Source organism: Mycteria americana, unplaced genomic scaffold, assembly GCF_035582795.1.
Source record: "Mycteria americana isolate JAX WOST 10 ecotype Jacksonville Zoo and Gardens unplaced genomic scaffold, USCA_MyAme_1.0 Scaffold_49, whole genome shotgun sequence".
NCBI lineage: Eukaryota > Metazoa > Chordata > Aves > Ciconiiformes > Ciconiidae > Mycteria > Mycteria americana.
The window spans coordinates 571,776-582,233 of NW_027445635.1; the positions used below are offsets into that span (position 1 = coordinate 571,776).

The 10,458-nt window shown below is 47.7% G+C and overlaps 1 pseudogene; it reads left to right on the top strand.

Annotated features, from left to right (window-relative positions):
• Positions 1 to 4,803: 4,803 nt before the first annotated feature.
• Positions 4,804 to 9,749, top strand: LOC142403966 (E3 ubiquitin-protein ligase RBBP6-like; annotated as a pseudogene).
• Positions 9,750 to 10,458: the final 709 nt, after the last annotated feature.

Sequence of the window (10,458 nt, forward strand, 5' to 3'; positions counted from 1 at the left end):
CCCTCTCTACTTTCCAAGCCCCTCTCTTTCTCTGCCGTTCTACCCGCCCCTTTGGTTTTTTTTTTCTTGCTCTCCCTCTGTCCTGCTCCCTGCCCCTCTTTTTTTCCCCTTCTGTCTCTGTCCTGCAGCCCGTTGCTTTTTTTTCATTCTCTGCCTCTTTGTCCCGATCTGCATCAATCCCTCTTTTTCACAATCTCTCTGGTCTCTTCCCTGTCCTGCTGTTCCTCTCTCTGCCTATATGTCCCAGTCCGTGTCCCCGTCTTTCTCTATCCCTCCTTCCTTCTTCTTCTCCTTCCCCCCCATCTCTATCCCTCTGTGCTGCTCCCCAACCCTACTTTTTCTTCCTCCATCTCTCTGCAAGACTCCTTCTCCCTGTTTTTCTTGGTTTCTCCATCTCTCTGGCCTTTTCCCTGCACCTTTGTCTCTCAGCTCCTCAGGCTTTTCCCTTATCTTGTGTTTCTCTTTCTGGTCCTTCTCCCCATCAGCTTAACCTGAATGAGCAGGTGTCCCTGTGCTCTGGTATTTACCTGTGTCATGGTTTAACCTGGCAGGCAGCTAAACACCACACAGCCGTTCGATCACTCTCCCACAGTGGGATAGGGGAGAGAATCGAAAAAAGGTAAAACTTGTGGGTTGAGATAAAAAGAATTTAATAGGACATAAAAGGAAGGGAATATAATCATACTAATAAAAGAAAATACAAACCAAGTGAGGCACAATGCTGACCGATGCCCAGCCAGTTCCTGAGCAGCAGTCCTTCCCCCCGAGCCAGACTCCCCAGTTTTCTGTTCAGCGTGACGTCACATGGTATGGAATATCCCTTTGGCCAGTTTGGGTCAGCTGTCCTGGCTGTGCCCCCTCCCAGCTTCTTGTGCACCTCCAGCCTCCTCACTGGCAGGGCAGTATGAGAAGCTGAAAACTCCTCGGCCTAGTGTAAGCACTGCTCAGCAACAACTAAAACATCAATGTGTTATCAGCATTCTTCTCATCCTAAATCCAAACCACAGCGCTATACCAGCTACTAGGATAAAAATTAATGCTGTCCTAGCTGAAACCAGGATAACCTAGCATTGCTTTATGGAAGATGTGTGTCTTTAGGGCAGGGATCATCTGGGAGCTGATCTCCTGATGTAGATGGCGGAGCTAAGCATAGTTAAAGCAGAGGTTATTCTCAGCAGGTGCTGTGTGCATCTTGTGGAAAGAGCAGGCTGCGGGCCTCATTTTGAAGGAAGATTTCTGGTTCTGCACTTCCTGCTCCTGGGGAGGCTGCACAGGAGTAGTGTTGGGGTCTGCAGAGGCAGGTGGGACCCGCTGTGATTCCTCGTCAATGTGAACTGGACTTACCTTAATGGTCTTGAATGAAACTGGACTGACTGCATATGGTTTTCTTCCCCAGCTGCAGTTCCAGCCTACGTGCTTTGTGCTAACAAAGAAGAGCCCCAGATGTCAGTGGCTGCCAGTGAGCGGAGGGCATCACTTACTCAGGTAGCGGTGCAGTTGATCTGTGCTCAGGGATGGGTACTTGGATGCTGGGGCTTTCATGAACGTTCTCTGGTCTTGCCACTTCAAAGCCCTTCTTTTTTCTGGAAATTTTTAAGACGGTATTTCTTATTCTGGGGTTCAGACTGGAGCTGGACTGAATGTTGGAAGGCTGATCTAATGGGCTCCGTAACACGTGAGAGAGAACTCTGCTTTTTTTCTTTTGTTGTTTTCTAACACTGTCTGAACTTTGGTAAGCAAGAGGAAGAGTGGCTGGAAGACCCTGTTGTTTGAGAGTAACGCATTCCTGTAGCATGTCCCTCCAGCAGCCCTGGACCAGCCAACGAGAGCTACCCTGAGTTAGCGTTGGGGCGCCGTATTGATGGGATTGCCCCTTCTCTGTTCAGTCGTATGACTGACAGGGTGACGTAGACACGTCCTTTACGTACAAAGCTGGACGTGTCTCAAAAGGGTTGGTGATCCGCAAGTAGTTACATGCGGTTGGTCACAGGTTTCTGTGTGTGAGTGGGTCCGTGCAGCTGTGTGAGCAGTGCAGGCACGCTCTGTAAGCGCTTTCCACTGTCCCACGCCATACCCAAGGTCAGGAGCGTCTCGCCAGGCTCCAGCCCTTCTGGCATGGGTAATGGCGTGATCCAGGGGTTGGGGTAAGAGCCCTGCAGAGTGAGGGTGCGAGCCCCTCTTGCCTCTACAGGTGTGAAATGGCTGGGCATGAATGCAGAGATGATGGAGGAGGAGGAGGACTTTCCCAAGCAGGGGGGCAATGCGAGATTAATTGCTCTGGGTGTGTTTGATCATTTGGTTCTATGGCAAAGCAAAGCTGAATCACAATCCAAACAAAACTTGTTAATAGGATAAATAATATTACAATAGTAAGCGTTTTCATTAATATTTTTTGCAAATTTAAGGATGGTATTCAACTGAACCAGTCAGCAAGTGAAAATCCCCGAGGATATATTGTGATTTGATGTAACATTTGTAAATGTTTGGAAATGTCACGGACGTCATGTTGGATTTGTCGAGATTTGTTACCATCGGTGCAGCAGGTGGTATGAATCAGTGCACAGGCGCCTCCTTGTTGCAGGGTAAGCATATCAAGTACCAGACGATTTTGTCCTACTATCAAAGCTAAAGAAGAATTTTCCTGTTGCAAGGCTAAAGTGCATCTATTGTGCGATTGTCTGTGGCATCCATGGCAGCAGATAGATTTTTAAGGGCTCTTTCTAGTTCGTTTACCCCGAATGCAGGAATTAAGGTTCTGATGAAAGGTCTCCATCTGGAATCATGGGGGGTTCCTCATATACTGGGGTGAAGAGGTGGAGGGTCAGATCTACAAATGCGACAGGGGCTGCGTTAACCCCCTCGCCTCCCGCTGCACGAATGACCGCAGGCAGAGGTGCTGTGAAACAAACATCAAACCTTTAATGAATGACGAAAGAAGCAGAGATAAGGGAGAGGATTGGGGCTGGCGTGCGTAGGTGCAGGTCGCATGTCGCGGGGATCCGTGCTCCACACCTTCTCTATCAACCTATCACCGTCGGTTGAGGGCATGGGGCCCTTTGTCCCCTGGCATCCCTCAGGGTTCCTGCTTGCTTGGTGGGCCATTGTTGCCATGAGATGCCCTCCGCTTGCTGCTGCGCGCTTGCTGCCTGCTGCTGCCAGCCGCCGTACTGTCCCCATCCGGCTTCCCCTCGTACAGGGTTTTCGAGTGTTTTACCACCTGGCACCCCACCATCTTCTTCCTCTTCTTAGGTGGGCTGCTGTCCCACGGGGAGGGCTCTTGCATATTGGGCATGCCAGACGGCACGGGGCACTTGGCCTTCTTGCCAGCCGCCTTGCCTGATCTGGGCAACAGCTGGCAGGAGACGACAGCCGGCAGTAGTGGCAAGTGGGTCAAAACCACGCGGGGCTGCCTCCGCAGGGCCTCCTCCAGCAGTTGGGCCATGCGGGGTGGATGACGCTGGGGGGCAGCTGTGGGGCTCAGCAGAGGACCCTGAAGGGGATTCTCCGGAGGACCCTCTGGGCAACCCTTCGAGGGACTCTCCATGGGACTCTCCACAAAGTCGGTACAGGACTCTCTGGCAGCCCAGTGGGGAGGACCGCTGCCACCCTGCCCTGCTTCTCCTTAGGGTCCAGCAAGGGGGACGTCGCCACCTCCAAGAAGGGGCCGGCGTTCCCCAGCATGGCTGCTGCCACTTGTTCCTTGGGGCAGTCGCCCTGTGCCCTGTACTGTGAGAAGTCGGGGGGCTGGTTGAGGAAGGTGGTGCTGTTGGGGACGCTGGGGATGTCGGGGACTGCGGGGACGGTGTCCTTGCTGTCCCCCTGCATCGCCTCCATTGCTCGATCCTTGGTGCAGACGCCCTCTGCCCGGTGCTCGGAAGAGGTCAGGGAGCTTGTTGAGGAGGGGGGTCAAGCAGGGGTTATTGGGAACTTTGGGGACATCGGGGACAGTGTCCTTGCCATCCATGGTGTGGAGCCAGGCGAGGATGTCGGTGATGTCGATGGTGAATGACTGGTCATCCTGAAACTGCAGGTTGTCCCCTGCCAGCTCAGGAAATGCCTCGGCAAAGGCATCTGGCCCCAGCTCGGGCAGGTTCAGGGTCTTCTCTGGGGCCTCCGTGATGGACAGCTCTGCTGAAAAAGCAATCAAGACCAGCCCAACCGCGGGGTGATGCAAGCTTTCCTGGGCACGGGATGCCAGCCCGTGGGGTCTGCCAACCCCCAAACCTCACCTTTGGGCTTTGTCTTCATTCTGCTGCGTGGCAGATTCGGGGCAAGCTGGTGGGGGCTGGTGTCGGTGACGCTGTCCTCGATGACCATGTCATTGTCAGGGGCCTCTAAGATCTTGGTGCTGCTAGGCAGGGTGTGGAGCACAGGGAGGCCCTGCATGCAATGCTGAGCTGTGGGGTACAGGGGCTCCCCCTGGGCCATGGCCCGAGGCTGCAGCCTTATCGGCTGCTGGGGCACCAGTGTCCCCATCACCACCTGCTGTGCCCAGCTGTAGGCAGGGGGACAGGGAGCAGCCACAGGCGTCAGCGGCAGCACATGGGGGAGCTGCACCAGCTGCCCCGGGGCCCCCATAGCAAGCAGTCAGACCTGGGAGCGCTGCGCGCGTAGAGGGAGCGGAGGCCGAGTGCCGTTGCCTTTGAGTGCCTTCAGCCCACTCCACCTCACCCTGTGCTGCTTGCCCTGACCCCTCGGTAGGCCCTTCCCCGTGCCGCCTCAGGCCGTAACCTGGTGCAGAGGCCGCGGCGTCTTCTGCCACGGTAGACGCTGTTGTGGAGCAGGCACCGCCTGGCCCCAACCATGTCGTGCGTCCACTACAAGTTCTCATCGAAGCTGAACTATGATACGGTCACCTTCAACGGCCTCAACATCTCCCTGTGCGACCTCAAGCGCCAGATCATGAGCTGCGAGAAGCTGAAGGTGGCCAACTGCGACCTGCAGATCACCAATGCCCAGACCAAAGAAGGTGCGTGGGGGCAGCGGGCACGTGGCCTCGGGGTCCGACTGGCTGGTGGCGTCGCAGACCGCACCGCAGCAGCCCTGGCCTGCGGGAGCTGCACTCTGCTCTTTGTGGCTTGTGCCCACGTAGTGTGAGTCAGTCTGGGGCCCATCCTGCCAGCACGCGAGGGGACCAGGACAGGAAGCGGTGCTGGGGATTAAGCGGTGTGGAAGCGATAATGTGATTCGGCCACGATCGGTAGCTGTGACTTGTGTTGGGGCCTCACAGAGCTGTTCTTCTGTAGTTGATGTTCTGACAGCTGCCTTCAGGTCTGTGTTTTAGAGGCGGAGCTAGGCGTAGAAGAATACATGGTTGATGTGCGATATATAGTGCTTACAAAAGTTTTGGTTTCCTGGAATTCTTCTAGGTAAAACGATAAGGAAATGTGGGAGGATAACTTATAATACCAAAGTTGCCAGATTTCTTTGAGATCTGGCGGAGAAAGTTCTCCAACAGTTTGAAACTGCTCTGAAGTCCAGAGGAAGCTTGCTGTTTGATTCCCTAGGGGGAAAGATCAGGAATTTTGTTTCAGCGAAATGATTTCTCAGTTTTCTGAAGAAGCATTCTGTCATTTGGAAGTAGAAGTAAACTGTTCATTTTGTGGTTGAAATAATGTCTTCTGGTAGGTATGTTTTGGTCTAAGAGAGGTTCCTGTCTGTAGGAATAATATACTGAAAAATGGAGCATAAATTGTGAAATATTCCTATTTTGAGTGTGATCACTGAGCAAAACCGCCCTGACAGAGCTTGACTGGAGATACAGCAGCTTTGGTTTTCAGACCATCGTTCTGATTCCGTCTGCAAAGCTTTTAGTATGTACAGCTGTAGGCAGATGACAGGGAATGGCTGCTGAGAGTGCTTTAAAATATTTAGTCACGGCCAGCTCATGTGAGTACAACATACAAACCATGCTCATGGAGACATCTTTGCGTTTTAAGCTGACTCAGTCCAAGTGTCTCAGGGAGTTGGTTTTTTTCTGTTTGGGCCTTCCATAAAAGGTCAGAAGGCTTTCCTTCTCTTCAGAAGACTAACATGGTGTAAGCCAAGGCAAAGCATGGATAGCTTCAGGCACACGCTGCTTTCGAAAGGCTCTTCAAGGCTGTCTTCATAAGTCATTTTTTTTGAGTCTCTCTGCTCTGCAAAAAGTGCATCGAAAGAATCCACGTCCCTTGGGCTGATTCAAACTAGATGATGAGCTTAAGAGGGGAGATACCACCTTAGTTGGAGCCAATTCTGCCCTACTTGTGAAAGCAAGCTCAAAAAACCCCAAAATCTCTGTGATCCAAAGTGTAGCCCTGCCAGTTGTGTTTCCATGTCAATGTAAAGCACTGAGCAGCTGAGAAGTGTGGCTGTTGATGGATTAAGCTGCAAGAAATAGACAGAGATGGCAGGCTGTCTTCTGTGTTCTGTCAATCTTCATGGGTGAATCGTTTTTAGTGAACAGCTATGAAAGCAATGGCGCAGAGTTTCCATGCTTTAGCTGAGTGCCTGTGGTGTTGCAGGGCAAGCTAGTCAGACTTTGGAATGTGGTTTGTGCAGGTGAGACTTTGCTGTGGTTTGTTTTTCTCCAGAGATGTCTTGGTTTTGTAGCCTAAGAGCAGCAAAAGCAACGTAAGCTAGGTCAGGAAAGAACCTCGTGCATTAGCAGACTCTCCTTTAGTGACCTTTGAGCCCCTTTTGCTGTTGGCGTTCAAACTATTTTTAAGAAATGGAAAAGATGTTGCTGCTTGTGTTTGATTCTCAGACCTGAGGATTTCTTGAAATGTCCTGTTAGTGTGTTGAGACGATAAAAGCGTGATGTTACCTAGAACATTTTGCTTTTTAATCTGAAAGGGATTCTGTGAAGTGCTATGTAATGACATATTAATATACATTCTTACAAACTGACTCATGTTTTTTTCTGGGTTTGTGTTGTTTTCAGAATACACAGATGATAATGCCCCGATTCCTGGGAACTCATCGGTAATTGTTAGGAGAATCCCTGTTCGAGGAGTTAAAGCTACCAGCAAAACATATGTTATGTGAGTATCCGTAAAGCATGGTATTCTCTGCTAGGGGTTCCAGTGTGTGAACTTTTTGGATGGGTATTAGTTTACAGAGGCATTCAGACTGTATCTTTCTCGTTAAAGCTGCTGTTAGTTTTTGTTGTCATGGGGTAGATTTTACTGTATCTGTCCCAAAGGAGACTTACCTTTTTAGGCCTGCTGGGACATGGGGTTCAAACTCCAACAATGGTAACTTTTAAATAAGAGGAGTCTGTTGGGTTTGTTCTTGGGGCTGATTTTTCTGAGACCCAGGCTGTAGATCCTGTTTCCTCTCCGTGGAGAGATTCCTCATCATATGTGTTTGCTTTTAGTGCTTTTATAGTCCAGACAGATAGGCATTGTAGTGTCAACTGAGACTTTGTTCCCATCTCAGAAGAGTCTGATTCTCAGGGCTTGACTATTTCTTGCATTTGGGGGAGGCGGGGCGGGATATGGCAGGTATTCTTACGTCCCAAATCTGGGTTTTGTGCGTACTAGCTATAGAGGAAAAAGGGTTGCCAGCTGGGGAACCATGCAAACATGAAGTTGCATTCTCTAAATGATTCCTATTAGTTTCCTAAAGACAATGTCCGTTTCCGGCAAGAGAAGAAGAACGCTATCCTAAAGCGTGTTGTCTTTTCTGTGAGTGCGATGAAGGAGTAGTTAATCCTTTCCAAATTTGAACCTCAGTAAGCAGTTTAGCATGTTAACAAATATTACCAGTTCTCTTTCCAGGTCGGTTTTTACCCTGAGGTGATATGCGTGCTCCAGGATTTAATTCTGTGTTCCTAAGCTGTTTGGAGGACAGAGAATCGGGTGTTTTGATTAAAATTACAGATCTTCAACTGCCATCCTGACTCCAGGGTTATTGCTGTCATTTGTGTATTCATACAGTCCAGATCTCTATCAGCTGCATTAGCGTTGTTAGAATGGTCATGTTTTCCAGCCTTCTTCAAGATATGCCTCTCCACCACCATTAGTAGATATTATTAGCTTGTGGTTTTGCCATGCCTTTCTGCTGTTGCTACTCAGTAAATAAAGTAGGCTGATGAGTTACAGTGTGCCTTGAACAAACGGTACAGCAGCGTCCTGGTACCCATGAAGCATTTGCAAGCAAAAAGCCCTGAATTTCTGTGGCTCTGCATGTAAACTTCACATGAATTCCACAGCAGCCTTTGAATTGCCTCTGCTCATGGGACACTTTGGATGGTGTAGGAATTGTTTGTTAATGCCATCAATGGTTGCATGTCTGATTGGTGATGAGTAGCATGCAGACACAACTCAATGAGTATGTGGAATCTCAGCAAGTTTTCAAATGTAATAATTATTTCCTACAATATTGTAGTGTTTTCAAGATTATCTTAAAGCAAATTCGGGCAGTTAAGACCTTTTTTTCCCCAAAAAATCGTAGGAACTGCTTTCAGGTGAGATTTCTGTGCCTATTTTTAGTCAATATAGCATATGTAACACCTTGAGCACATTTTGGCACTTTCATGGCTAAATATGGTAGATATCTGAACAGAGTGCTTGGGCTTCCACAGAGAAACACTGTAGTAAAGACGATGCTGCTGGCAGTTTTGTTATTTCTTTGTCAGATGGCTGATTTGTTTCATTTCAGTAAACTTGCCCTTCAAAGTGTCTAGAGCCTCCCTATTCTTTCTTAGAAACTGAAGTACTCTGACTGGTACCTACTTGTAATGCTAGGGATATACGGATTGGCTAAAGTTACCTTCCTACTTTCATGGTTGATTATTTAAGAACACAATACTGTAGTAGAGACTTCATATTTTTGATACTTACTCACAGAGAAAAAATGTCTGAGGACTTCGCTTGCACTGTTGTGTTCTGTATCTGTAAGTCTTGGAGTAATTTGTGACAAAGTAGAAATGTGATTTTGGGGGGGTTTTTTAGTTGCACTGCATGTACCAAGAGGGAACAGTTTACGTATACGTATAAATGTCCACATTCACTAGAGTATCAGAACAGAATGTTTTGATGTTCAGGTTTTAGAATCTCTTTTCACTGCTTTATGTTGGGTACAAGTGCCGCCTTTTAAGTTCTGATCACCTTTCTTTCTTCTTCTAGAAGTTGAAGTGAGCCAGTGAGTGCAACATCAAAAGCAGTACGTAAAAACCAATCTCAGCCTTTTTTCTACACACTGTTTTTAATTCTAAACAATGTAGCCTTGTATTAATTTTCCACACATTACCTTAGTAGATATTTTCCAGTAAAAGATAGTCGATGTTGTAAATATAGTGCATTTGCTTCAGCATAGTAAAAACTGAGTAATGCCCTCATTTGCACAGTTCTCCTGTGAATATTGGTATTTGTGCCTAGTAATGCATTGTATTTCATATGGAATACGCTAGAATATTTCCTGACTGACTTTGTGTTGTACAGATAATGTATGATGGGTTTTGGATCACGTAGGTTGAAGGCTTGCACAACTGAACATGGTGCCCTGTTCTACATCTGCCTGTCCATAGCTAGTGCTATGTCTGTCTGTATAGCTTGTTGTGTGCTTTTAGTTTCTTGCCATAAAAATTGTTTGGAGTGTATTTTTTGCATTTTCACATGGTATCACTTAGCTTTTGTGTTTGAATATGAATATGTGTTTAATATGAATATGTGTTCAACATGAATGTGTGTTTAATTTTTTGCGAACAGATTGATGACTCTTCTGTCCCTATTTCTCTGGCCCAGGTTACTCAGGTATATCTATAGTCTCGTCAAGTGCTTAAAGGAAAAAAGTGTTTGGTTTGTATTTTTAAATCTTATACTGTGATCCATAGCTGGATAACTCTTGTAATGTGAACAAAACATTAATTTGATTTTTAAGAATTTAAAGTGTTTATTTTCACTTTAAAATGTCTGTATATTTTGATACTGTCCTGTAAGGAGTAGTTGCCATTTTGGGAAGGTAGAAGGGGAGCACTTCATCAGCCTCAACGTCATGTTGTGGTATTACTCATGTTCCAGACACAAAGAAGCAGCACTTTAGAAGCTGTTTACCGTTTTTCATATGTTTTGTTAATGTTGCATTGGAAACTAACACAAGTTTCAGAGAAGAATTTAATTGGCTGTAAGTGATGGACATTTGCAACAGCCGAATTAGAGGTGTTTCTGGAACATGGACACTTGCATGGTCATTTCTGCATTTCTAGTTATTACAGTTATAGATCCAAACTTTGGATGCTGAAGATTTGGGGTTGGTGACACAAGCCTTTATGTGAGGTACAAACAGAGCCGAAGGTTCTGAGTGCCCGAGAAGGCTCTTTTCAAGGAGGTGAACAGGCACATAGACACCATGTAATGGCGTAAGGACTCCCCAGAACATCTTCAGGACAGCTGTATTTTATAGAAGCAGCTGTTTTCATGCAACCTCAGCTAGCGCTGTGCTGCTCTTCACAGGACGGGGTGAGTGGGGTTGTCT